We start from the raw sequence: 27,390 nt of genomic DNA on the forward strand, positions 1-27,390 counted from the left end.
GTCTTCTTGTTTGATCTTGATGTTTTCTTGTTTTGTGTTGTTTATTGTTTTCCATATGCATTTTTCGTTTGTTAGAGTCCATGCATTAAAGATTTCTAAGTTTGGTGTCTTGCATGTTTTCTTTGCATCAAAAATTTTTCAAAAATTATGTTCTTGATGTTCATCATGATCTTCAAAATGTTCTTTGTGTTCATCTTGACATTCAAAGTGTTCTTGCATGCATCTTGTGTTTTGATCCAAAATTTGCATGTTTTAGGTCATGTTTGTGTTTTTCTCTCTCATAATTAAAAATTCAAAAATCAAAAATATATCTTATCCTTTTTTCTCTCTCCAAATTTTCGAAATTTTGAGTTGACTTGGTCAAAAATTTTTAAAATTAGTTATTTCTTACAAGTCAAGTCAAAATTTCAATTTTAAAAATCTTATCTTTTTAAATTCTTTTTCAAATTATTTTCAAAATCTTTTTCTTATCTTTATATCAAATTTTCGAAAACTCACTAACAATTAATGTGATTGATTCAAAAATTTGAAGTTTGTTACTTTCTTGTTAAGAAAGGTCCAATCTTTAAGTTCTAGAATCTTATCTTGTAGTTTCTTGTTAGTGAAGTAAGTAATTTTAAATTTAAAAATTAAATCTTTTTATCTTTTATCATATCTTTTACAAAAATTTTATCTTTTTCAAAATTTGATTTCAAAATATCTTATCTAACTTCTTATCTTTTAATCTTTTCAAATTTGATTTTAATATCTTTTTCAACTAACTATTTGACTTTTTGTTTGTTTCTTATCTTTTTCAAAACCACCTAACTACTTTTCCCTCTCTAATTTTCGAAAATATCTCATCCCTTTTTCAAAAATTCTTTTTAATTTAAATTTTAATTTTAATTCTATCTTATCTTTAATTTTCGAAAATCACTAACTCCTTATACAGACTATTCATTCTTCTTCACTCTTTCCCCCTTTCTTTTTCTACTAACATAAAGGAATCTCTATACTGTGACATAGAGGATTCCTCTTTCTTTTCTTGTTTTCTTCTCTTTCATATGAGCAGGAACAAGGACAAAAGCACTCTTGTTGAAGCTGATCCTGAACCTGAAAGGACTTTGAAGAGGAAACTAAGAGAAGCTAAATTACAACAATCTAGAAATAACCTTTAAGAAATTTTCGAACAAGAGAAGGAGATGGCAGCCGAACCCAATAATGATAATGCAAGGAGGATGCTTGGTGATTTTACTAAGCCCACGTCCAAATTTGATGGAAGAAGCATCTCCATTCCTGCCATTGGAGCCAATAATTTTGAGCTTAAACCTCAACTAGTTGCTTTAATGCAACAGAACTGCAAGTTTTATGGACTTCTATCTGAAGATCCTTACCAGTTTTTAACTGAGTTCTTGCAGATTTGTGAGACTGTTAAGACGAATGGAGTTGATCCTGAAGTCTACAAACTCATGCTTATCCCTTTTGTTGTAAGAGACATAGCTAGAATATGGTTGGATTCACAACCTAAGGATAGCCTGGACTCTTGGGATAAGCTGGTCACGGCTTTCTTGGATAAATTCTTTCCTCCTCAAAAGTTGAGCGAGCTTAGAGTGGATGTTCAGACCTTTAAACAAAAAGATGGTGAATCCCTCTATGAAGCTTGGGAAAGATACAAGCAGTTGACCAAAAGGTGTCCATCTGACATGTTTTCAGAATGGACCATATTAGATATATTCTATTATGGTCTATCTGAGTTTTCAAAAATGTCATTGGACCATTCTGCAGGTGGATCCATTCACATAAAGAAAATACCTGCAGAAGCTCAAGAACTCATTGACATGGTTGCAAATAACCAATTCATGTACACTTCTGAGAGGAATTCCGTGAATAATGGGACACCTCAGAGGAAGGGAGTTCTTGAAATTGATGCTCTGAATGCCATATTATCTCAGAACAAAGTGTTAACTCAGCAAGTCAACATGATCTCTCAAAGTCTGAATGGATGGCAAAATGCATCCAACAATACTAAAGAGGCAGCTTCTGAAGAAGCTTATGATCCTGAAAACCCTGCAATAGCAGAGGTTAATTACATGGGTGAACCTTATGGAAACACTTATAACTCATCATGGAGAAATCACCCAAATTTCTCATGGAAGGATCAACAAAAGCCTCAACAAGGCTTTAATAATGGTGGAAGAAATAGGCTCAATAATAACAAGCCTTTTCCATCAACTTCTCAGCAACAGACAGAGAATTCTGAACAAAGCTCCTCTAATTTAGCAAATTTAGTTTCTGATTTGTCAAAAGCCACTTTCAGTTTCATGAGTGAAACAAGATCCTCCATCAGAAATCTGGAGGCACAAGTGGGCCAGTTGAGTAAGAAAGTCATTGAAACTCCTCCCAGTATTCTCCCAAGCAATACAGAAGAGAATCCAAAAGGAGAGTGCAAGGCCATTGATGTGATCAAAATGGCCGAATGCACAAGGGAGGAGAAGGACAAAAATCCTAGTGAGGAAGACCTCCTGGGACGTCTCTCAAGCAAGAAGGAGTTTCCTATTAAAGATCCAAAGGAATCTGAGGCTCATATAGAGACCATAGAGATTCCATTAAATCTCCTTTTGCCATTCATGAGCTCTGAAGACTATTCTTCCTCTAAAGAGGATGAAGATGTGACTGGAGAGAAAGTTGCTCAATATTTAGGAGCTATCATGAAGCTGAATGCCAAGTTGTTTGGTAATGAGACTTGGGAAAGTGAACCTCCCTTACTCATTGGTGAACTAGACACCTGGATTCAGAAAATTTTACCTTAAAAGAGACAAGATCCTGGCAAGTTCTTAATACCTTGTACCATAGGCACCATGACCTTTGAAAAAGCTCTATGTGATCTGGGGTTAGGGATAAATCTTATGCCACTCTCTGTAATGGAGAAGCTGGGGATCATTGAGGTATAACCTGCCTTGTTCTCATTACAATTGGCAGACAAGTCATTAAGACAAGCTTATGGAATAGTAGAGGACGTGTTAGTAAAGGTTGAAGGCCTTTACATCCCTGCTGATTTCATAATCTTAGACACTAGGAAGGAAGATGATGAATGCATCATCCTTGGAAGACCTTTCCTAGCTACAGCAGGAGCTGTGATAGATGTCAACAGAGGTGAATTAGTCCTTCAATTGAATGGGGACTACCTTGTGTTTAAGGCACATGGCCATCCCTCTGTGACAAAAGAGAGTAAGCATGAAGAGCTTCTTTCAGTTCAGAGTCAAGAAGAGCCCCCACAGTCAAACTCTAAGTTTGGTGTTGGGAGGCCACAACCAAATTCTAAGTTTGGTGTTAAGACCCCATATCCAAACTCAAAGTTTGGTGTGGGGACTATACAACATTGACCTGATCACCTTGTGGCTCCATGAGAGCCCACTGTCAAGCTATTGACATTAAAGAAGCGCTTGTTGGGAGGCAACCCAATTTTATTTATCTAATTTTTATTTTATTTTATTTTATTGTTATTTTGTGTTTTATTAGGTACATGATCATGTGGAGTCACGAAAAAAATATAAAAATTTAAAAACAGAATCAAAAACAGCAGAAGAAAAATCACACCCTAGAGGAAGGACAGACTGGCGTTCAATATCAGTAAGGAGCATCTGGCTGGCATTCAACACCAGAACAGAGCATGAATCTGGCGCTGAACGCCAGAAACAAGCAACATTCTGGCATTTGAATGCCAGGAATGTGCCTTGAGAAAAGCTGGCGCTGAACGCCAGTAACAACCATGGAACTGGCGTTCAACGCCAGAAACATGCTACATATGGGCGTTGAACGCCCAGAACATGCTTCACATGGGCGTTGAACGCCCAGAACGTGCATCACCTCGGCGTTAAAACGCCAGAATGGTATGCAAAGGCATTTTACATGCCTATTTGGTGCAGGGATGTAATTCCTTAACATCTCAAGATCTGTGGATCCCACAGGATCACCTCAGGATCTGTGGACCCCACAGGATCATCTCAGTATCTGTGGACCCCACAGGATCCCCACCTAACATATTCCCACCTTACCTCCTAATCCTATAACACTCTTCCCCATGTCACACTTCCCAACAACTTCAATCTCTGAATCTCTCCTCCCAATAAACACTCTTTCCCAAAACCCTTCACCAATCACCTCAATCTCTCTTGCCCATCAGCTCTTCACCACTCACATCCAACCACTCTTCCCCATAAACCCCACCTACCTTCAAAATTCAAAAACACTTTCCCACCCAAACCCACCCTAAAATGGCCGAACCTATCCTCTCCCCTTTCCCTATATAAACCCCTCCATTCCACTTCATTTTCACACAACACAACCCCCCCTTCTATACCTTGGCCGAAACCTACACTCCCCCTTCTCCTCATTATTCTCTTCTTCTTCTTCTTCTTTTCTTTCTTCTCTTGCTCGAGGGCGAGCAATATTTTAAGTTTGGTGTGGTAAAAGCATAAGCTTTTTGTTTTTCCATTACCATCAATGGCACCTAAGGCCGGAGAATCCTCTAGAAAAGGAAAAGGGAAGACAAAAGCTTCCACCTCCGAGTCATGGGAGATGGAAAGATTCATCTCCAAAAGCCATCAAGACCACTTCTATGATGTTGTGGCAAAGAAGAAGGTGATCCCTGAGGTCCCTTTCAAGCTCAAGAAAAATGAGTATCCGGAGATCCGACATGAGATCCGAAGAAGAGGTTAGGAAGTCCTAACCAACCCCATGCAACAAGTCGGAATCTTAATGGTTCAAGAGTTCTATGCCAATGCATGGATCACTAGGAACCATGATCAAAGTATGAACCCGAGTCCAAAGAATTATCTCACAATGGTTCGGGGGAAATACTTAGATTTTAGTCCAGAGAATGTGAGGTTAGCGTTCCACTTGCCCATGATGCAAGGAGATGTGCGCCCCTACACTAGAAGGGTCAACTTTAATCAAAGGTTGGACCAAGTCCTCATGGACATATGTGTGGAAGGAGCTCAATGGAAAAGAGACTCCAAAGGTAAGCCAGTTCAACTAAGAAGACTGGACCTCAAGCTTGTGGCTAGAGGATGGTTGGAGTTCATTCAACGCTCCATCATTCCCACTAGCAACCGATCTGAAGTTACTGTGGATCGGGCCATCATGATTCATAGCATCATGATTGGAGAGGAAGTAGAAGTTCATGAAGTCATCTCCAATGAAATCTACAAAATAGCCGAAAAGCCCTCCACCATGGCAAGGCTAGCTTTTCCTCACCTTATTTGCCATCTATGTTACTCAGCTGGAGTTATCATAGAAGGAGACATCTCCATTGAAGAGGATAAGCCCATCACTAAGAAGATGATGGAGCAAGCAAGAGAGACCCTCCACAGATCTCAAGAGATGCATGAGGAAGCTCATCATCAAGAAATCCCTGAGATGCCTCAAGGGATGCACTTTCCTCCCAACAACTATTGGGAACAACTCAACACTTCCTTAGAAGATTTGAGCCACAATGTAGAACAATTAAGGGTGGAACATCATGAGCACTCCATCATTCTCCATGAAATAAGAGAAGATCAAAGAGCAATGAGGGAGGAGCAACAAAGGCAAGGAAGGGACATAGAAGAGCTTAAGGACATTGTTGGCCCTTCAAGAAGGAGACGCCACTAAGGTGGATTCATTCCTTGTTCTTATTTCTTTCTGTTTTTCGGTTTCTATGTTATGTTTATCTATATTTTGTGTCTCTACTTCATGATCATTAGTATTTAGTAACTATGTCTTAAAGTTATGAATAATTCCATTAATCCATCACCTTTCTTAAATAAAAAATGTTTTTAATTCAAAAGAACAAGAAGTACATGAATTTCGAATTTATCCTTGAATTTAATTTAATTATATTGATGTGGTGACAATACTTTTTGTTTTCTGAATGAATGCTTGAACAGTGCATAATTTTGATCTTGTTGTTTATGAATGTTAAAACTGTTGGCTCTTGAAAGAATGATGAACAAAGAGAAATGTTATTGACAATCTGAAAAATCATGAAATTGATTCTTGAAGTAAGAAAAAGCAGTGAATAGCAAAAGCTTGCGAAAAAAAATGGCAAAAAAAAAAAGAAAAAGCAAGCAGAAAAAGCCAATAGCCCTTAAAACCAAAAGAAAAGGGTAAAAAGGATCCAAGGCTTTGAGCATCAATGGATAGGAGGGCCCAAGGAAATAAATCCAGGCCTAAGCGGCTAAATCAAGCTGTCCCTAACCATGTGCTTGTGGCATGCAGGTCCAAGTGAAAAGCTTGAGACTGAGTGTTAAAGTCGTGATCCAAAGCAAAAGAGTGTGCTTAAGAGCTCTGGACACCACTAACTGGGGACTTTAACAAAGCTAAGTCACAATCTGAAAAGGTTCACCCAGTTATGTGTCTGTGGCATTTATGTATCCGGTGGTAATACTGGAAAACAAAGTGCTTAGGGCCACGGCCAAGACTCATAAAAGTAGCTGTGTTCAAGAATCAACATGCTTAACTAGGGGAATCAATAACACTATCTAAACTTCTAAGTTCCCAGAGAAGCCAATCATTCTAAACTTCAAAGGAAAAAGTGAGATGCCAAAACTGTTCAGAAGCAAAAAGCTACAAGTCCCGCTCATCTAATTAGAATTAATATTCATTGATATTTTGGAATTTATAGTATATTCTCTTCTTTTTATCCTGTTGATTTTCAGTTGCTTGGGGACAAGCAACAATTTAAGTTTGGTGTTGTGATGAGCGGATAATTTATACGCTTTTTGGCATTGTTTTTAGGTAGTTTTTAGTAAGTTCAAGCTACTTTTAGGGATGTTTTCATTAGTTTTTATGTTAAATTCACATTTCTGGACTTTACTATCAGTTTGTGTGTTTTTCTATAATTTCAGATAATTTCTGGCTGAAATTGAGGGACTTGAGCAAAACTCTGAAAAAGGCTGACAAAAGGACTGCTGATGCTGTTGGAATCTGACCTCCCTGCACTCAAATAGATTTTCTGAAGCTACAGAACTTCAAATGGCGCGCTCTCAACGGAGTTGAAAAGTAGACATCCAGAGCTTTCCAGCAATATATAATAGTCCATACTTTATTCGGGAATTGACGACGTAAAGTGGCGCTCAACGCCAAGTACATGCTGCTGTCTGGAGTCAAACGCCAGAAACACGTCACAACCCGGAGTTGAACGCCAGAAACACGCTATAACTCGGCGTTCAACTCCAAGAAAAGCCTAAACTCGTGGATAGATCAAGCTCAGCCCAAGCATACACCAAGTGGGCCCCGGAAGTGGATTTATGCATCAATTACTTACTCATGTAAACCCTAGTAGCTAGTTTATTATAAATAGAACTTTTCACTAGTGTAAGAGACATCTAAGGGGACGATTAGTTCTCAGATCATGGGGGGCTGGCCATTCGGCCATGCCTGAACCTTTCACTTATGTATTTTCAATGGTGGAGTTTCTACACACCATAGATTAAGGGTGTGGAGCTCTGCTGTACCCCAAGTTTCAATACAATTACTATTATTTTCTATTCAATTCTCTTTTATTCTTATTCCAAGATATACCTTGCACTTCAACTTGATGAATGTGATGATCCGTGACACTCATCATCATTCTCACCTATGAACGTGCGTGACTGATAACCACTTCCGTTCTACCTTAGGCCGGGCGCATATCTCTTAGATTCCCCAACAGAATCTTCGTGGTATAAGCTAGATAGATGGCAGCATTCATGTGAATCCGGAAAGTCTAACCTTGTCTATGGTATTCCGAGTAGGATTCCGGGAATCCGGAAAGTCTAACCTTGTCTGTGGTATTCCGAGTAGGATTCTGGTATTGAATGACTGTGACGAGCTTCAAACTCCTGAAGGCTGGGCGTTAGTGACAGACGCAAAAGAATCAAGGGATTCTATTCCAACCTGATTGAGAACCGACAGATGATTAGCCGTGCTGTGACAGAGCATAGGACCATTTTCACTGAGAGGATGGGATGTAGCCATTGACAACAGTGATGCCCTACATACAGCTTGCCATGGAAAGGAGTAAGAAGGATTGGATGAATGTAATAAGAAAGTAGAGATTCGAGAGGAGCACAGCATCTCCACATGCCTATCTGAAATTCCCACCATGGAATTATATGAGTATCTATTTACTATTTTATTTTCTGTTTATTATTTATTTTCGAACTTATCATAAACCATTTAATCTGCCTGACTGAGATTTACAAGGTGACCATAGCTTGCTTCATACCAACAATCTCTGTGGGATCGACCCTTACTCACGTAAGGTATTACTTGGATGACCCAGTACACTTGCTGGTTAAGTTGAACGGAGTTGTGATCACACGTGCCATTACCAGGGATTATTAAGATCCCAATTCATCATACCATGATCTCTTTGGGGTATTTTTGATAGAGCCAATATTTAAATTTCATACAAGTACAAAGAGACCAACTTTGAGGATCACAATTTCGTCCACCACCACTTCTCTATGGGCGTTGGACACCTGGAATGGGGTAGATGGCTAGCGTTGAACGCCATTTTTGGGACTTTAATTCCGAACAAAAGTATAAACTATTATATATTGCTGGAAATCGCTGGATGTTAGCTTTCCAACACTGTTTAGAACACTCTATTTGGATATCTGTAGCTCCAGAAAAGCTCTTTCGAGTGCAAGGAGGTCAGATCCTAACAACATCTGCAGTGCTTTCTTTTCCTTTGTATCAGACTTTTGCGCCAGCTTCTCAATTTCAGCCTGAAATTGCATAAAAACACACAAACTCATAGTAGAATCAAAAAATGTGAATTTTACACTTAAACCTATGAAAATATAATAAAAATTAAATAAAACATGCTAAAAACTATATGAAAATGATGCCAAAAAGTGTATAAAATATCCGCTCATCACGTACGCGTAGCCCCTAAAATTTCCAGGTGCAGAACTAAAAACAGAGAGTTGTGCGAAACGAGTGCTGAAATTGTAAATTTAGCACAATTTTGCCTCACGCGTACGCGTGCTCCACGCGTACGCGTCATCTTGTTTTCTCTCCCATCACGCGTGTGCGTCAAAGATACGTGCGTGTCGCACCGCATGTCTGCCACTCACGAGTACGCGTGACATGATGCGTACGCGTGACCCCCTGCCCTATTTCACTCATTTCTTTTCTTCTCTTCTCTCCATTTCTTTTCTTCTTTTCCCTTCTCCTCTTTTCTTTCCCTCCTTCAACCATCATCCAACAATATCAATCACCATCCACCATCACCTTATTTAGTTAGTTAATTTTCTTAATTTTTGTTTTAGACAATAAGTGTTGGATTATTAATTTCGTTTGCTGTTTATTGCTGCTTATTATTAACTTGATGCTATTTTAGCATAATTGTTTTTGATATTCATTGTTGGATCTCTTTATTGAGGCTACTTATGTTACTTGATTTTGAACCCTTCATGCTTAACATTTTTGAATACCAAGTACCTATACCATTGCCTCCAAGATGTTCTAAATCTTTTGAATTACATGTTTTGGCCATCATGTAATTTGAGTTCATTATCTGTTATGGCAATTGTGTATCATCAATGCATTTTTTTGGGTGATGTTTGCTTATGATTGACCCTTATTTACGTCACCTATTTCATGAAATGAGATTTTGAAATTGTGAAATCAGATAGTATGCTTACCTAGTGACATATTTTTTAGCCTTCTAAGCTTTGTAGACCATTCTTGCTATGCAATTGATTCTAATTTCTATCTCTCTTTTCCTAAGTTCCATAGCACCAATGTCTTCCACTTATATCTCAATTAGGTATTGCAAATAAAATTCAAAGTATGTCATTGATTGATGTGGAAGTTTCATATTCCATTTTGTTCATTAAATTTACCTTGAACATTAATCTATGTCCATACCTTATCCATTTCACAATTCCTCATTTATTGCTTGAATGCTTTTATACTTCTTTATTACTTGTTTGGTTGTCTTAACCTACAAGGTTTCTCTCAAGAATCTCAAGCACACTAGAATGAGTGAAGTGCTTACTTCTTTTGTGTAATTGTGACATAGCTTTCTATGCTAGTGTATGTTCTAAACCGCATGCAACTTAGAACTCACGTACTATTCTTCCTTAATGTCACACTAATTCACCCACTCCATTCCAGTGTGGAATATGTTTTTGAGCTAAGAACATACAACTTTGTGAGTTTTGAGCCTAATGGTGTGGTTACATCATATAACCACTATTTTCCTTCTTGTGTGTATTATTCTCTTTCTATGATTGTAATCTTTGATTTGTTTGATTCTTTATGTCCATTATTTTGTGTATGAATGCATTTATATGATTGAGGCCTTCATTTCAAATAGCTCATTTACCCAAATGGCCTTGATGACAAGTCATCTTAGCCTAGTTTCACTAGTCTTTTTCTTTTGTTTTCACTTGAATTATGCACTTTCTTGAGGCTTAAGCAAGCCAATTTAGGTAGATTTTCATGCTTCCTTTGATTGAATCAACCATGTATGAATTCATGCAATTTCATGAGGTTTGATGCCATAATTGGTGCATATTAGGATAGAATGATCATCTCATGATTTCAAGCATAGCTTTGATGTGTTTGGTTGATTTATGATAGGTGAAGAAAGCTTGGGAAAAGGATTGAAGTGAGAAGGAATGGCTAGAAGCTAAGAGAAGACAATGAAACAAGTGAAATTGAACCAGGAAGAATGAAGTTGGAGTTGAAGTTAGCCCTCAAACATTGGCATAAACTTTTGAATGAAAAGTTAGCCTCAACGTTAGCCCCCTAACTTGGAGGCTAACGTTGGGAATTGAAAATGTCTCCCAGGGGTTCCAACGTTAGCGCCAACGTTAGCCCCCTAACTTGGAGGCTAACGTTGGCATGAAGATTTGCTTCCCAGGGTGCCAACGTTTGCGCCAACGTTAGCCCCCTAACTTGGAGGCTAACGTTGGCATGAGAACTCTCTTCCAGGGCTGCCAACGTTTGCGCCAACGTTAGCCCCCTAACTTGGAGGCTAACGTTGGCGCCACTCCAACACAAAGCAAGGCCAACGTTAGGGTCAAAGTTAGCCCCCTAACGTTGGCACCAACGTGAGATGCAGCAAACCCACTTTGCTGATATGAAAAGTTGGCCTCAAAGTTAGCCCCCTAACTTTGAGGCTAACTTTGAATCCAACTTTGCAAAACTCACATCCGGTTCGATTGGTTCACTTGGGTTCCTCTCCAAACTTCAAGAGCAATCAACCAAGGCCTCTTTCAACCCAAATCCACCAAGAGCAAAGGCCCAACTCAAGGCTTGAAGATCATTTGAAGAAAGTGTATAAATAGACTAGAATTCAATTTATCGGGGAGCTTCCCTTTTTAGAATTTTTAGAGAGTTTTCTTTTCATGTTTTGGGAGCTTGAGTGATCTTTATTTTCTGAGTTTAATTGCTTTCACTTTCAATTACTCTTGTCTTGGATCTTGGGTTGGAGAATTGAAGGAATTCTGTTTCAATCTCACCTTGGATCTTGTTTACTTTCACTGCAAATTGAATTTCCATTTTCTGCTACTTGCTTTCTCATTTAATTTCCCTGCAATTTACAATTCCTTTTCTATTGTTCTTGTTGGATCTAGGAAGGCATTGAGATCTAGACTTGGTTTTCTAGTCTCTGGGTCCTGAGATCCAATTTCCCATTTTAAATTTTCTGCTCTTGCTTTACTTGTTCATTTACTTTTCTGTTTGAATCCGATTCAATCCCAATTCCCAATTACTCTTCTGTTTGATGCAATTTAATTTCTCTTGGTTTAATTCCTGCAAATCTAAGTCCCAATCCCCTTTACATTTCAAGCCATTTACATTTCTTGTCATTTAAGATTCTTGCAATTTACATTTCTTGCAATCTAAGTTTCTGCCATTTAATTTCTTGTCCTTTAAGATTCAGCACTTTAATTCTTGTTCTCTTTACTTTCAATGCAATTCAAATTCTGCAACTCAATCAACCAAATCTTGATTCGCTTGACTAATTCGACCACTAAACTAAAATTGCTCAATCCTTCAATTCCTGTGGGATCGACCTCACACCCGTGAGTTTTATTACTTGATGCGACCCGGTGCACTTGCCGGTTAGATTGGTGTTGTTTTGGGAGAAATTCATTTTTCCACCAAAATATCCCATCAAGTTTTTGGCGCCGTTGCCGGGGATTGATTAGATTGACAATGATTAAGTGAGGTGGTTATTTAGATCAAGCACTTTTTCTTAATTTTCGATTAACCCACTAACTGTTTGACTTTTTGCTTAAACTAACTAAAACTTCAATTTAGCAGTAAATTGAAGTATCATTGGTGTGTACATTTCTTATGATATGCTTGTATGTCAGGTACACGAAGAACCACACTAAACCTTCATGAACAAGATGAGAGGACCCTCAGGAGGTTAAGGAGAGCTGAAAGAGGAAAAAATATTGTTGGAGAAGAGGAATCAGAAGAAGAATTTCATGAGATGGAGGAACATTCAACTAATCCACCAGGTGGAGTAGACAACAACAATGGCAACCCACCTCAGAGGAGAGTTTTGGCTTCCTATACCTTTGCCAATCCTAGACATTGTGGAAGCAGCATCTTGGCTCCAAATGTCAATGCAAACAATTTTGAACTTAAGCCACAACTCATCACTTTGGTTCAGAATAATTGCTCTTTTGGTGGAGGATCACTTGAAGACCCACATCAACACTTATCCACCTTCCTGAGGATATGCAACACTGTCAAAACTAATGGGGTACCTCCTGACAGTTACAAATTGATGCTATTTCCATTCTCTCTCAGGGACAAGGCCACTCAATGGTTAGAATCCTTTCCAAGAGACAGCATCAACAACTGGGATGACTTGGTAACCAAGTTCCTTGCCAAGTTTTATCCACCACAGAGGGTCATAAGGTTGAAGGCCGAGGTACAAACATTCACACAAATGGAGAATGAACCCATCTATGAGGCATGGGAGAGGTACAAAGCTCTAGTCAGAAAATGCCCTTCCAACATGTTTAATGAATGGGAGAAGCTGCAAAACTTCTATGAAGGCTTAACACTGAAGTCTCAGGAATCCTTGGATCACTCAGCTGGAGGTTCCTTGCAACTCATGAAAACTGCAGAGGAGGCTCAAGAACTTATTGATATGGTGGCCAACAACCAATACTTCTTTGCTCATCAAAGAAGTCGCCAACCATCACAGAGAAGAGGAGTAATGGAGCTAGAAGGAGTGGATTCAATCCTGGCTCAAAACAAATTAATGCAGCAGCAAATTCAACAACAATTTGAGCAAATGACCAAGAGGATTGACAACCTCCAAGTTGCAGCAGTCAACACTAGCCAACCATCAGGCACATGGGGACAAAATGAAGAAGTTCAAGAAGAGCAGCAGCAAGAACAAGTTCAGTACATGCACTCTAATCCAAATGAAGTCTATGGTGATACATACAACCCCTCATGGAAGAATCACCCCAACCTCAGATGGGGAGATACTCACAACCAAAACCAACAACCATGGCAGAGAAACTCAAACCAAAACAACCCAAGACACAATCAAAATTTCAACCAGCAGCAAACCAACCAAAATACCTATAGAAAACCTCAAAACAATTACCCCACTCACAACCAATACCAATCCACTAACCAAAATTCCTATCATCCACCAACCACAGCTCATAACCCACCACAAGCACCACCTGAACCCCAAAGAATCACCAACTTGGAAACCATGATAGAAAAAATGATGAAACTCCAAGAAATGACAAACAAAAACCATGAGGCCTCCATAAAGAACCTAGAAAGGCAGATCGGGCAAATCTCTAAGTAAATGTCTGTTGAGAGACCTTCAAGCTCACTGCCCAGTGACACAATCCCAAATCCCAAGGAGGAGTGTAAGGCAATACAATTGAGAAGTGGGAGAATATTGATGAGCAACAATGACACTACAAAGAAACAAAAAGAGAGCATCAAAGAACCAACAGAGGATGAAAAGCAAACAAAAGCAGATCAAGCTAAGGAGCAAATTGTGGTGCCAACCAAAAGCAATGAGAAACTCAAAGAACAGGAGAACCAGCCACATAGCTCAAAGGAAAAGACTCAAGGACAGTAGCAAATAGGAAAGAACATCACACCTCCACTGCCATATCCTCAGAGATTCAACAAAGAGGTTAAGGACCAACATTTCCACAAATTCCTTGAGACCTTCAAGAAGCTGGAAATTAATATCCCTCTAGCTGAAGCACTTGAGCAAATGCCTTTGTATGCCAAGTTCATGAAGGAGCTTATCAATAAGAAAAGAAGTTGGGATGAGAAGGAAATCGTATCACTCACTGAGGAATGCAGAGTCTTGATTCAAAAAGGGCTGCCTCCTAAGCTTGAGGACCCAGGGAGTTTCTTGTTACCTTGCACCATTGGGGAAGTGACCATCACTAAAGCAATGTGCGATCTCAGAGCAAGTATTAATTTAATACCATCCTCCCTGGTGAAAAAGCTGCATATAGAAGAAGTCAAACCAGTACAGATGTCACTGGAGCTTGTAGATAAATCAATGGTGCACCCTAGGGGTGTAGTTGAAAATCTGTTGGTCAAGGTGGACAGCTTTATATACCCTGCTGACTTTGTGGTTCTAGAGTCAGACGAGGATGATGGTGACTCTGTTATACTAGGAAGGCCATTCCTGGCCACGGCTAGAGCCATCATAGACATAGAGAAAGGGGAGTTAACTCGCAGGATGCATGATCAGAGGGTCATTCTGAAGGTCTTACCAGAAGCACAGTTTAGTGAAAAGAAGAAAGACTCTATGGAAATTGATAAGGGAGGATCACAGCTGAAGGAAGAAAATGACAAGGAAAGTCACAGCAACACCCCAAGGACAAGGATTGTGCAAATTAATAAAGAAGCTCAAGAAGATATTGGAATATTAGCCACAAAGAAGAGAGGTCCCCAAGAGAAGCCCATGGCCAGAAAAGAAAGATCAACAAAAGGAAGGATGAAAAGCAGGAACAAGACAAAAAGGGGTTGGAAGAATAGGAAGATTCTAACAGAGGGGCTTTCCAAAGGTGACAAAGTACAGCTGATATATCAACAGCTGGGGTCAAATCAACAAAATGAGGACTACTACACTGTCAGCAACATACTCTCTTTAGAGCACGCTGAGATTGAACATCAGAAAACAAGGAAGAGGATCACAGTCAGGGGAGACAAATTGAGGCCCTACAAGCACCAACCACCATAAAAGAGAGCCTCAATGTCAAGCTAATGACAATAAAAGAGCGCTTCATGGGAGGCAACCCATGCTTTAAAATTCATGTCATTTTAAATTCAATAAGTTATGATCATTTGAGCATGAACTCCCTTTCCTTTCATGAACAGGATCATTAACTGCATGCATTGTCTGAAGTTAGTATGCTTTCAAGCAATAATTCCGTTTTACATGCTTAAAGTGTCTTGATAAAGCATATAGCCAAACACTAAGTTTGGTGTTCACATAACTTCATGAAACTTGGGAATTCATGCATCAATAATCATACAATTGTTATTTTCCAAAATCTCATAAATAGAAAAATCCTTTTCGGTAATGAAGGCATCAATTGTGAGGCACCTTTTGTCAAGAAACAAGTTTGGTGTCCACCAAACTTTGATATACCAATTTAGAGACACAATTGATCCTTCATGAAAAAAAGAGAAAAAGAAAGTGTAACAAAAACAATTCTTATGAACATTTGACATTGGAATTACACTAATTGGAGGAGGAGACTTATTTTCTTTATACATGACCAAACACTAAGTTTGGTGTCCTCCTAAGAGAATGTCACGGTTTCATTAATTGTTTTGTTATAAAAAGAACAACTCTAGCTACGGTTGGATAAGCTAATGTGTGTTGTCTTGTTGTGATGATTAGGTAGTCAAAGAATCTTCAATGAAAGAGACAAGACAAAGGAAAGCATAGCATAAGGACAAAATATCATCACATCAAAAAGAGAATCTGCCATTCCTCAGAAGATGGTCACGGCAAAGGCAAGGCAATGAGCATATTTTGTCTTCATTCATCCTTACATACATACCTTTGATTCCCTTAAGTCCAAGTGCATCCTAGCCTTTCATTGCTCATTTAAAAAAGCTCACCACCTTTTAGCCATGCACATAACCGAATCCTTGTAGCTTTGAAACCTAAATTCTTTCATCCTTCATCATAAGCTACACTTCTTTCCAACAATCTAAACCTCCCTTCATCAATTCTTACCCCAACCAATTCGGTCTCACCTCTTTGTGCTCCAAACTCACATCAAACTCTCTAACACTCTTCACACCCCCTTTAACCTTACAAAACTCCACCAACTAAGTGATCATGGCCTCCTCATCAAGAACCAAACGAAGAAAAGGAAAAGAACCTATGGTGGAGGAGAGCACCCCTGAATATGACCGATGGAGGTTCAAGTCTTCATACCATCAATTTCAAATGGAGTGGATGAACAACAAGAAGATCTATCCAGAAATCCCATTCTTATTTCCGGATGATGGATGTCAAGAAATGAAGAACAAAATTCAAAAGAGGAGGTGGGAGGAGCTTACATCACCAGATACCCGAATCAATGCCAATATTGTAAGAGAGTTCTATGCCAACATCCCGAGGCTTAACATGCGTGAGCCACCAACATACAAGAGCTATGTGCGGGGAGTGGAAGTAGATTTTAGCTCGAATGCAATCAAGAAAGTCTTGGGGCTAAAGTCAGTCCGCTTTAATGAACCAGGATACCAACAAAGGTTGAATGAGGATCAGGATTATGATGAGATTGCTAGAGATATTTGTTTAGAGGACTCCGAATGGGAAGGAGATGGCAAGAACCGATATAAGTATTTGAAGAGATGTGATCTCACCCCGGAAGCCAAAGGATGGTATGAGCTGATGAAAAGATCAATTCTGGGCACAGTAAACACATCAGAAGTTAACAAGGAGAGAGCTGTGATGTTGCATTGCATCATGGTAGGAGGAGAGATCAAAGTCCATGAGATTCTTGCAAAAGATATCCAACGGATTGCCGAGAAGAATGCGGCCGGATCTTGGTTGTACTATCCAAGTACCATTTGGAGGTTATGTGTGAAGGCTAAAGTACCACTGGAAGATGAGAATCCAAAGTGGATAGGCCAAGGCTTGCCCATAACCATTGAAAGAATGACAATAACTCCCGAAGCACATCATGGCCGAAGACCAAGAAGGCAAAGAGAAGAACCAATGGAAGAAGATGAGCTACACCAAGAAGAAGAACCACAAGAAGAGGAGGAACAGCCGCACTTTTTCCCACATGGCAATATGGATATGACCCAAATGCAAGAAGCAATTGGAAGACTGTCACACCAATACACAAGAATTCAAGAAAGGCAACAAGAGTACCATTCACAATACTTGAAGCATCACCAAGAACAACAAGAATGGCAGCAGAAAATGATGAACCAACAAAATGAGTTTGAGTCAAAATTTGTTGCAATGCAAGAGGAGCATGCCTTTCAATCTCATGAGGCATTTAGGAAGTTAGCACAAATGCAGGCCGAAACCATGAGAGCTCTCAATGAGTTTACGACTCTCCAAGATGCAAGATATGAAGTCCAAGCCGATTACAACATTAATAGTCAAATCAAACTGAACTATATTGAAGAACATCTGCACAACATGGATCCAGCATTTCCAACATATGAAGAGTTCTTCAAAAAGAAAAGTGAAATAGATGCAAACAAAGCCATGATGCTTGAAGATAGAGTAGAGGAGACGATGAACAAAGCTGGGTTTTGGAGGGGTCAACAGACAACAAACATGGACACAGGGAATACCAGCAACCAAGTATATGATAGAAGAAAGAAAAAGCATGACAAATGAAAGGTGGACTTGCTCCTTAATCATCACTACAAAAAAATATGCATTCTATCTGTTTGAAGTGTCTTTGCATCTTTGAGAAGTTATTTTAATTAATAGTCTTTGCATTATGTGTGTTCATCATAAAATAAGTAAGCTAGTTTAAGTTTGTGCTTGTGTGTTCACTTTCACTTGACTAAGAGCATGTTCTGTTCCCTGCATCTTTAAATCAATAAAAGAAATGTTTGAATGTGGCATGAGATAGTTCTCTGTTAGAAAGAAGTAGAATAATAGTAAGTGGTGGTATGTGTGTGATTGTATAAAAACTCACTTTTAGTGAATAAAGGGCTAGGATGTCTTTTTCTAAGAATAGAGTGATCTACTGTCTATGAATCTCAATAAGAAAATCCTTGGTTCAAAAGAAAAATAAAAAGAAAGAAAGAAAAGAGATAGCCAAAAGATGGCAGAATCAAAGAAAAAAAAAAGAAAACAAAGCTGGACACCAATAGCTTGAACCTTAAAAATATATGCCTGTGGTGTCTATGTATTAGGATCTGCTTGGACTACTAAGCTCTTTGGAGTGCTTCAACACTCGGTGACTTGGATTAACTAATCCGGGATCATCAGCTGAAAATCCACTATCAAGAGCAACCTAACTACAAGGCATTTAGTAACCAAAAAGGTGCTGGGCATCAATGTTTAAAGGGAAAGGTGAGCCAAGTGTCCATGGTGAATAATGTGTCAAGTATAAAGAAAAGAAAATGAACTTGCTACACATGACACTCAAATAAAGCTTTGAACAAAGTAATAGCCAAGGATAAAGGAATAATGAGAGGTCATAGCAGTATGACACTTGAAGCTTGAAAGAGACTTTCTAAAGCCTAAGAATCAATAAGAAGTGAGTATGTGCATATCAACATAAAATCCCATGAACTATCAATAACATTCTGCTAGCATGAATATCTTTTTCCAATTCATTCTTTCTTCCTAATAATTCATTTCTTGCTTGGGGACAAGCAAGCTTTAAGTTTGGTGTTGTGATGACAAGTCATCTTAGCCTAGTTTCACTAGTCTTTTTCTTTTGTTTTCACTTGAATTATGCACTTTCTTGAGGCTTAAGCAAGCCAATTTAGGTAGATTTTCATGCTTCCTTTGATTGAATCAACCATGTATGAATTCATGCAATTTCATGAGGTTTGATGCCATAATTGGTGCATATTAGGATAGAATGATCATCTCATGATTTCAAGCATAGCTTTGATGTGTTTGGTTGATTTATGATAGGTGAAGAAAGCTTGGGAAAAGGATTGAAGTGAGAAGGAATGGCTAGAAGCTAAGAGAAGACAATGAAACAAGTGAAATTGAACCAGGAAGAATGAAGTTGGAGTTGAAGTTAGCCCTCAAACGTTGGCACAAACTTTTGAATGAAAGGTTAGCCTCAACGTTAGCCCCCTAACTTGGAGGCTAACGTTGGGAATTGAAAATGTCTCCCAGGGGTTCCAACGTTAGCGCCAACGTTAGCCCCCTAACTTGGAGGCTAACGTTGGCATGAAGATTTGCTTCCCAGGGTGCCAACGTTTGCGCCAACGTTAGCCCCCTAACTTGGAGGCTAACGTTGGCATGAGAACTCTCCTCCAGGGCTGCCAACGTTTGCGCCAACGTTAGCCCCCTAACTTGGAGGCTAACGTTGGCGCCACTCCAACACAAAGCAAGGCCAACGTTAGGGTCAAAGTTAGCCCCCTAACGTTGGCACCAACGTGAGATGCAGCAAACCCACTTTGCTGATATGAAAAGTTGGCCTCAAAGTTAGCCCCCTAACTTTGAGGCTAACTTTGAATCCAACTTTGCAAAACTCACATCCGGTTCAATTGGTTCACTTGGGTTCCTCTCCAAACTTCAAGAGCAATCAACCAAGGCCTCTTTCAACCCAAATCCACCAAGAGCAAAGGCCCAACTCAAGGCTTGAAGATCATTTGAAGAAAGTGTATAAATAGACTAGAATTCAATTTATCGGGGAGCTTCCCTTTTTAGAATTTTTAGAGAGTTTTCTTTTCATGTTTTGGGAGCTTGAGTGATCTTTATTTTCTGAGTTTAATTGCTTTCACTTTCAATTACTCTTGTCTTGGATCTTGGGTTGGAGAATTGAAGGAATTCTGTTTCAATCTCACCTTGGATCTTGTTTACTTTCACTGCAAATTGAATTTCCATTTTCTGCTACTTGCTTTCTCATTTAATTTCCCTGCAATTTACAATTCCTTTTCTATTGTTCTTGTTGGATCTAGGAAGGCATTGAGATCTAGACTTGGTTTTCTAGTCTCTGGGTCCTGAGATCCAATTTCCCATTTTAAATTTTCTGCTCTTGCTTTACTTGTTCATTTACTTTTCTGTTTGAATCCGATTCAATCCCAATTCCCAATTACTTGGTTTTCGTGCATCAGCTGAATAGGTTCGTGCTGTGGTCCATGTGCAGGCTTCCTGACATGCTCCATTCTCCTTTTTGTGATGGGTTTGTCCATCTCAATGAGGGTGTCTCCTCCTATGCGAACTCCAGCTAAATTGCATAGGCGATAGATGAAGTGAGGGAATGCTAGCCTTGCTTGGGTAGAAACCTTCTCAGCTACATTGTAGATCTCTTGAGGAATTACCTCGTGTACTTCCACCTCATTTCCGAGCATGATGTAATGAATCATTATTTCTCTATCAATGGTAACCTCAGATCAGTTACTTGTGGAGATGATGGAGCATTGGATAAGCTCCAGCCATCCTCTAGCCACGAGCTTGAGGTCAAGCCTACCTATTTGGTAGGGTTTGCCTTGTGCATCCCTCCTCTATTGGGCTCCTTCCACACAAATATCTGCAAGCACTTGCTCTAGACTTTGGTCAGAGTTGACCCTTCGTTTGTAAGAGTGTGGGTCACCTTGCATCGGAGGCAACTGCAGTGCCAATCTCAAACTTTCAGGGCTAAAATCTATGATTTGCTCTCTGACCATGGTGCGTTAGTTTTTAGGCACTCGATTCACACTAGTGTCATGCTTCTTGGTGACCCAGGCATTAGCATAGAATTCTTGCACTATTAATGTTCCAACTGCTAAAATTAGATTCTCCAAAATTTCCCAATCTCTTCTTTTGACATCTTGTTGGATCTCCAGATACTCATCTTCTTTGAGCCTGAAAGTGGCCTCAGGAATCACCTTTTTATGCCTTACCAGGACATAAAAGTGATCTTTATGTGCCTTGCTGAGGAATCTCCATGTTTCCCAAGATTCGGAGGCAGAAGTGGGAGCTTTCCTTTTCTCTTCCTTGAGAATTCTCCCTTTTTTGGTGCCATGGAGAATGGGAATAGAAAGAAACAAGCGGAGCTTTCTTATGCCTGGGCATATTTGGTTAGTTTTACAAGCCATTTTCTATAGTTTTTACTTGCATTCATGCATTATTTTCATCAATAAGCAACCATTTGGATGATTTACCTATGCATGTCTTGATTCATCAAACATAAGTGAATTATAATTATTTTCATGAGATTTATGCAAACATGATGAGCAGATAATTTATACGCTTTTTGGCATTATTTTTAGGTAGTTTTTAATAGGATATAGTTATTTTTAGGGATGTTTTCATTAGTTTTTATGCTAAATTCACATTTTTGGACTTTACTATGAGTTTGTGTGTTTTTCTATGATTTCAGGTAATTTCTGGCTGAAATTGAGGGACTTGAGCAAAACTCTGATAAAAGGCTGACAAAGGACTGCTGATGTTGTTAGATTTTGACCTCTCTGTACTGGAAACGAATTTTATGGAGCTACAGAACTCCAAATGGCACGCTCTTAACGGCGTTGGAAAGTAGACATCCAGAGCTTTCCAGAAATATATAATAGTTTACACTTTATTTGTGATAAGATGACGTAAACTGGCGTTCAACGCCAGTTCCATGCTGCATTCTGGAGTCAAACGCCAGAAACACGTCACGAACCAGAGTTGAACGCCAAAAACACGTTACAACTTGGCGTTCAACTCCAAAAGAAGCCTCAGCTCGTGTAAAGTTCATGCTAAGCCCAAGCACACACCAAGTGGGCCTCAGAACTAGTCTAGTATAAATAGAACATTTTACTATTGTATTGAGTGTCTTTGACCATTCGGTCTTTGACCATTCGATCTTTTGACCATAGGTCCTTCTCCCTATTTTCGAATTCATATCACATTTTGGGGGCTGGCCATTCGGCCATGCCTAGACCTTCACTTATGTATTTTCAACGGTGGAGTCTCTACACACCATAGATTAACGGTGTGGAGCTCTGTAGCTCAAGTTTTAATGCAATTACTACTATTTTCTATTCAATTCGATTTATTCCTGTTCTAAGATACCATTCGTACTTCGAACTGATGGATGTGATGATCCGTGACACTCATCATCATCGGTCCCTATGAACGCGTGCCTGACAACCACTTCTGTTCTACAAGCGAAAGATAGAGTGTGTATCTCTTGGATTTCTGATGCACGATGCATGGTTGCCCCCGCCTGACAACCGAGCCTTCCATTCCATGAGATCAGAGTCTTCGTGGTATAAGCTAGAATTTATGGCGGCATTCATGAGAATCCGGAAAGTCTAAACCTTGTCTGTGGTATTCCGAGTAGGATTCCGGGATTGAATGACTGTGACGAGCTTCAAACTTGCGATTGTTGGGCATGATGACAAATGCAAACGAATCAAGGGATTCTATTCCGACATAATCGAGAACCGACAGATGATTAGTCGTGCCGTGACAGAGCATTTGGTCCTTTTTCACTGAGAGGATGGGATGTAGCCATTGACAACGGTGATTCCCTACATACAGCTTGCCATGAAAAAAAGTAAGAAGGATTGGATGAAGGCAGTAAGAAAGCAGAGATTCAAAAGGAATACAGCATCCTCATACGCCTATCTGAAATTCCCATAGATGATCTACATAAGTATTTCTATCTTTATTTTCTGTTTATTTATTATTATTATTTGAAAACTCTATCACCCTTTATTATCCGCCTAACTGAGATTTACAAGATGACCATATCTTGCTTCATACCAACAATCTCTGTGGGATCGACCCTTACTCACGTAAGGTTTATTACTTGGACGACCCAATACATTTGCTGGTTAGTTGAGCGAAGTTGTAAAATTATGTTTAGAACATGGTATTGAGCACCAAGTTTTTGGGGTCATTACCAGGGAATCAATTTCGAACAACAATTTAAGTATGAATCACAATTTCGTCCACCAAGTTTTTGGCGCCATTGCCAGGGATTGTTCGAGTATGGACAACTGACGGTTTATCTTATTGCTCAGATTAGGTAATTTTCTTTTTGTTTTATTTTCAAAAATTTTTCAAAAATCTTTCAAAAAAAATATTTTTACTTCTGTTTTCGAAAAATTATTCTAAATTTTTAAGAATGAATTCTAGTGTTTCATGAAGCATGTTGAAGCTTGGCTGGCTGTAAATCCATGTCTAACTCAATTGGATTGAGGCTTCCACTTGTCAACATAAAAGGCATGTATATGGAGTTGGATGAAGTATCAGCTGTTGCATGCCTGATTTATATCTTAAAGCTGGCTGGCTATTAAGCCATGTCCAACCCCTAGATTGGAGCTTTAAGCTAACATTGAAAGATTCCTAGAATTCTTATTAAAAATTTTGAATTTCTTATTTTCTTTTTCCTATATGTTTTTCGAAAAAAATAAGAAAAAAATAAAATCATAAAAATAAAAAAAATTTGTGTTTCTTGTTTGAGTCTTGTGTCATGTTTTAAGTTTGGTGTCAATTGCATTGTTCTTGCATTTTTCAAAAAATTCATGCATTCATAGTGTTCTTCATGATCTTCAAGTGGTTCTTGGTAAGTCTACTTGTTTGATCTTGATGTTTTCTTGTTTTGTGTTCTTTGTTGTTTTTCATTTGCATTTATTCATTCATATTGTCTAAGCATTAAAGATTTCTAAGTTTGGTGTCTTACATGTTTTCTTTCCATCAAAATTTTTTCAAAAATATGTTCTTGATGTTCATCATGATCTTCAAAGTGTTCTTGGTGTTCATCTTGACATTCATAGTGTTCTTGCATGCATCATGTGTTTTGATTCATAATTTTCATGTTGTGAGTCATTTTTTTTATGTTTTTCTCTCTCATAATTAAAAATTCAAAAATCAAAAAAATATCTTTTCCTTTTTTCTCTCAAAATTTCGAAAATTTGGGTTGACTTAGTCAAAAAAATTTTTAAAATTAGTTGTTTCTTGTAAGTCAAGTCAAAGTTTCAAAATTTAAAAATCTTATCTTTTTTCAAAACTTTTTCAAAAATTAAATCTTTTACTTTTATCTTATGAATTTCAAAAATTTAAAACTATTTTTCAAAATTTTTTTCTTAATTTTATTTCAAATTTTCAAAAATTATGCTAACAATTAATATGATTGATTAAAAAATTTGAAGTTTGTTACTTTCTTGTTAAGAAAGGTTCAATCTTTAAATTCTAGAATTTTATCTTTTAGCTTCTTGTTAGTAAAGTAGTCAATTTTAATTTTAATCATATCTTTTTATCTTATCTTTTATATTATATCTTTTTCGAAATTTTATCTTTTTCGAAAATTTGATTTTAAAATATCTTTTCTAACTTCTTATCTTCTTATCTTTTCAAAATTAATTTTCAAATCTTTTTCAACTAACTATTTGACTTTTTGTTTGTTTCTTATCTTTTTCAAAACCACCTAACAACTTTTCTTTCTCTAATTTTTGAAAATACCTCCCTCTTTTTCAAAAATTCTTTTTAATTAATTAATTGTTTTAAATTTTAATTTTAATTTTATTTCTTATCTTAATTTTCGAAAATAATTAACTCCTTTTCAAAATTGTTTTCGAAAACTTCTCTCTCATCTTACTCTATTTATTCATTCATTTACTAACACTTCTCTTCATCTCAAATCACTGCCCCTATCCTCACCCTTGTGTTTGGATTCTCCTTTCTTTATTCCCTTTCTTCTTCTACTAACAAAAAGGAACCTCTTTACTGTGAAATAGAGGATTCCTCTTTCTTTCTGTTCTCTTCTCCTTCATATGAGCAGAAACAAGGAAAAAGGCATTCTTGTTGAAGCTGATCCAGAACCTGAAAGGACTCTGAAGAGGAAACTAAGAGAAGCTAAATTACAACAATCCAGAGATAACCTTGCTGAAATTTTCAAACAAGAAAAGGAGATGGCAGCCGAACCCAACAATAATAATGCAAGGAGGATGCTTGGTGATTATACTACACCTACTTCCAAGTTTGATGGAAGAAGCATCTCAATTCCTACCATTGGAGCAAACAATTTTGAGCTGAAACCTCAATTAGTTGCTCTAATGCAACAGAACTGCAAGTTTCATGGACTTCCATCAGAAGATCCCTACCAGTTCTTAACTGAGTTCTTGCAGATCTTTGAGACTGTTAAGACTAATGGAGTAGATCCTGAAGTCTACAGGCTCATGCTTTTCCCTTTTGCTGTAAGAGACAGAGCTAGAACATGGTTGGACTCTCAACCTAAAGATAGCCTGGACTCCTGGGATAAGCTGGTCATGGCCTTCTTAGCTAAGTTCTTTCCTCCTCAAAATTTGTGCAAGCTTAGAGTGGATGTTCAGACCTTCAAACAAAAAGATGGTGAATCCCTCTATGAAGCTTGGGAAAGATACAAGCAGATGACCAAAAGATGTCCTTCTGACATGTTTTCAGAATGGACCATGATAGATATATTCTATTATGGTCTATCTGAGTTCTCTAAGATGTCACTGGACCATTCTGCAGGTGGATCCATTCACCTAAAGAAAACGCCTGCAGAAGCTCAAGAACTTATTGACATGGTTGCAAATAACCAGTTCATGTACACTTTTGAGAGGAATTCCGTGAATAATGGGATGCCTCAAAGGAAGGGAGTTCTTGAAATTGATGCTCTGAATGCCATATTGGCTCAGAATAAAATGTTGACTCAGCAAGTCAACATGATTTCTCAAAGGCTGAATGGATGGCAAAATGCTTCCAACAGTACCAAAGAGGCATCTTCTGAAGAAGAAGCTTATGATCCTGAGAACCTTGCAATAGCAAAGGTAAATTATATGGGTGAACCTTATGGAAACACCTATAATTCATCATGGAAAAATCATCCAAATTTCTCATGGAAGGATCAACAAAAGCCTCAACAAGGCTTTAATAATGGTGGAAGAAATAGGCTCAGCAGTATCAAGCCTCATCCATCATCTTCTCAGCAACAGACAGAGAATTCTGAACAGAGCACCTCTAACTTAGCAAACTTAGTCTCTGATCTATCTAAGGCCACTTTAAGTTTCATGAGTGAAACAAGGTCCTCCATTAGAAATCTGGAGGCACAAGTGGGCCAGCTGAGTAAAAAAATCACTAAAACTCCTCCTAGTACTCTCCCAAGCAATACTGAAGAGAATCCAAAAAGAGAGTGCAAGGCCATTGATATAATCAATATGCCGAACCTAGAGAGGAAGGAGAGGACATGAATCCCAATGAAGAAGACCTCATGGGACGTCTCTCAAGCAAGAAGGAGTTCCCTATTGAGGATCCAAGGGAATCTGAGGCTCATATAGAGACCATAAAGATTCCATTAAACCTCCTTCTGCCATTCATGAGCTTTGAAGACTATTCTTCCTCTAAAGAGGATGAAAATGTAACTAGAGACAAAGTTGCTCAATATTTAGGAGCTATCATGAAGCTGAATGCCAAGTTATTTGGTAATGAGACTTGGGAAGGTGAACCACCCTTGCTCATTAGTGAACTAGATACATGGGTTCAGCAAACTTTACCTCACAAGAGACAAGATCCTGGCAAATTCGTAATACCTTGCACCATAGGCACCATGATCCTTGAAAAAGCTCTGTATGACCTGAGGTCAGGTATAAATCTTATGCCACTCTCTGTAATGGAGAAGCTGGAAATCATTGAGGTACAACCTGCCATGTTCTCATTACAAATGGCAGACAAGTCAGTAAGACAAGCTTATGGATTAGTAGAGGACGTATTAGTGAAGGTTGAAGGCCTTTACATCCCTACTGATTTCATAATCTTAGACACTAGGAAGGAGGAGGATGAGTGCATCATCCTTGGAAGACCCTTCCTAGCCACAACAGGAGCTGTGATAGATGTTAACAGAGGAGAATTAGTCCTTTAATTGAATGGGGACTACCTTGTGTTTAAGGCTCAAGGATCTTCTTCTTTAACAATGGAGAGGAAGCATAAAAAGCTTCTCTCAGTACAGAGTCAAACAAAACCCCCACAATCAAACTCTAAGTTTGGTGTTGAGAGGCCACAGCCAAAATCTAAGTTTGGTGTTGAATCCCCACATTCAAACTCTAAGTTTGGTGTTGGGAGTCTACAACATTGACTTGATCACCTGTGAGGCTCCATGAGAGCCCACTATCAAGCTATTGACATTAAAGAAGTGCTTATTGGGAGGCAACCCAATTTTTATTTTAACTAATTTTATTTTTCTTTTATTGTTCTTTAATGTTTTGTTAGGTTCATGATCATGTGGAGTCATGAAAAATTACTAA

At 38.5% G+C, this 27,390-nt stretch overlaps 2 non-coding genes across 2 annotated transcripts; both read right to left on the reverse strand.

Annotated features, from left to right (window-relative positions):
- Nucleotides 1–1,580: 1,580 nt before the first annotated feature.
- LOC130984360 (small nucleolar RNA R71) lies at nt 1,581–1,684 on the reverse strand. The gene has a single exon (XR_009088300.1). It is a non-coding gene; the product is annotated as a small nucleolar RNA R71 (small nucleolar RNA).
- A 23,753-nt stretch (nt 1,685–25,437) lies between these two features.
- LOC130983420 (small nucleolar RNA R71) lies at nt 25,438–25,541 on the reverse strand. The gene has a single exon (XR_009087412.1). It is a non-coding gene; the product is annotated as a small nucleolar RNA R71 (small nucleolar RNA).
- Nucleotides 25,542–27,390: the final 1,849 nt, after the last annotated feature.

This window comes from Arachis stenosperma, chromosome 5 (assembly GCF_014773155.1).
Source record: "Arachis stenosperma cultivar V10309 chromosome 5, arast.V10309.gnm1.PFL2, whole genome shotgun sequence".
In the NCBI taxonomy this organism is placed as follows: Eukaryota; Viridiplantae; Streptophyta; class Magnoliopsida; order Fabales; family Fabaceae; genus Arachis; species Arachis stenosperma.